A 2,005-nucleotide genomic window follows, 5' to 3' on the forward strand; every position below is an offset into this window, starting at 1 on the left:
CTTTAAATCCTTTTGATGGCTGAAAACAAAAAAATTTAAAACTCATAGTGGGGTTTAAAATGTATGTAGGTGCAATACATAAAACAAATAAAATATAAAGTATGGATTAAGAGAAAAAAGACCTATAAGATGGTAGGGTTTCTATGGTCCACTTGAAATGTAAAATATTGATGCTAAGTAGATTTTGTAAAGTTAAAAATGTATATTCTAATCCATAAAGCAACCACTAAAAAACTACAGAGATTAAGTCGAAAAACAAAATGAATAAAATAGAATACTAAAAAAAAAAAAAGTCAAATAATACAAAAAGAGAGGAAATAAACAAAACAAATAATAAAACATTAATAATAAGTTGCTTAAATGCACCAATTAAAAGACAGAGGTTGTCAGAATGGATAATAAAAAATATGACCCAACTCTGTTGTTTACAAAAAACTCGCTTCAGATATAATGATACAGGCAGGCTGAAAGCGAAAGGATGGAAGGTGATATATTATGTAAACACGAAGCAAAAGAAAGTTTGAGCGGCTATATTAATATCGGACAAAGTAGACTTCAGAGCAAAGAAAATCACCAGGGATAAAGGGAAACATCACATAATGATAAAAGATCAATTCACCAAGAAGATATAACAATCCGAAATGTGCATGCGGAGCTTCAAATACATGAAGAAACCTAAAAATACTGAAGTGGAAAATAGACAAGTCCACAACTCCAGCTGGAGACTTCAATACTTTCCTCTCAATAATAGATAGAATGAGTAGACAGAAAACCTGCAAGAACATGAGCGAAGACCAAAACACCACCACCCCACTGAGTCTAATGGATAGTTAGAGACCATGCCACCAAATGATAGCAAAATACACACTCTTTCTAAAGGTACTATGGCCATGCCACCCTGAACATGCCCGATCTCGTCTGATATCGGAAGATAAGTAGGGTCGGGCCTGGTTAGTCCTTGGATGGGAGACCACCTAGGAAGATCAGGCGCTGTAGGGAAAAAAAAAATGTACATGGACTATTCACCGAGAAAGGCTATATCCTGTAAGAGAATGGAAATAATACAAAGTATGTCCCCTGATGATAATTCATTTAAACCAGAAACCGAAATCATAACCATAACAGGAACACCTGCAAATGCAGTTGACCTTGAACGACACAGGTTTGAACCTCATGGGTCCACTTAAATGTTGGAGAAAAAAGTCCACATGTGAGTGGATCTGTGTGATTTAAACCTGTGTCATTCAAGGGTCAACTGGAAATTAAAAAGAAAACTCTCTAAATAACCTGTAGGTGAGAGAGAAAACCTCAAGAAAAATCAGAAAATATTTTCAGTTAAATAAACAATTAAAATATAGCATATTCAAAATCTGTAGGAGGCAACTAAAGTATTACTTAAAAATTCATATAAATGCTTATATTAGAAAAAAAGAAAAATCTCAAATTAATAATATAAGCCTCTACCTTCAGAAACCAAAAAACAAGAGCAAATTCGACCCAAAGTTGGCCAAAAGAAGATAATAAATAGAAGCATGAATTACAAATAAAATGGAAAACAGAAAAATAATAGATAAAATCAATGAAAGCAAAATCTGGTTCACTGAAACATAAATAAAAGTAATACGCCTCTAGCAAATTTGATAAAAAGAAAGAAGACAAAAATTACCTGTATCAAGAATGAGAGAAGAGATATCACTACGGGCCACACAGATATTAAGGCGATAATAAAAGAAACAACCAACAACTCTATGTACATAAATTCAACAACTTAGATGAAATGAACTAATTTCCTGAAAGCCACAAACTATCAAGCTTCGCCCAAGAAGAATAAATAACCTGAATAGTTCGATAACTATTAAATAAATTGAATTGATCATTTAAAACCTTCTGAAAAAGAATTCTCTAGGCCCAGATGATCTTGCTGACAAATTCTACCAGACATTTAAAGAAGAAATAACACTGATTATACACAACCTCTTTTAGAAAACGGAAGAGGACAGTATAC

At 32.9% G+C, this 2,005-nt stretch overlaps 1 protein-coding gene and 1 pseudogene across 1 annotated transcript in view; one reads left to right on the forward strand and one right to left on the reverse strand.

Annotated features, from left to right (window-relative positions):
- CAMTA1 (calmodulin binding transcription activator 1) overlaps window positions 1-2,005 on the reverse strand; it is a 572,496-nt gene that overhangs the window by 385,277 nt on the left and 185,214 nt on the right. The window lies entirely within an intron of this gene.
- LOC111744852 lies at window positions 881-999 on the forward strand (annotated as a pseudogene).

The sequence above is a fragment of the Pteropus vampyrus genome, unplaced genomic scaffold (genome assembly GCF_000151845.1).
Source record: "Pteropus vampyrus isolate Shadow unplaced genomic scaffold, Pvam_2.0 Scaffold142, whole genome shotgun sequence".
Classification (NCBI taxonomy): Eukaryota; Metazoa; Chordata; class Mammalia; order Chiroptera; family Pteropodidae; genus Pteropus; species Pteropus vampyrus.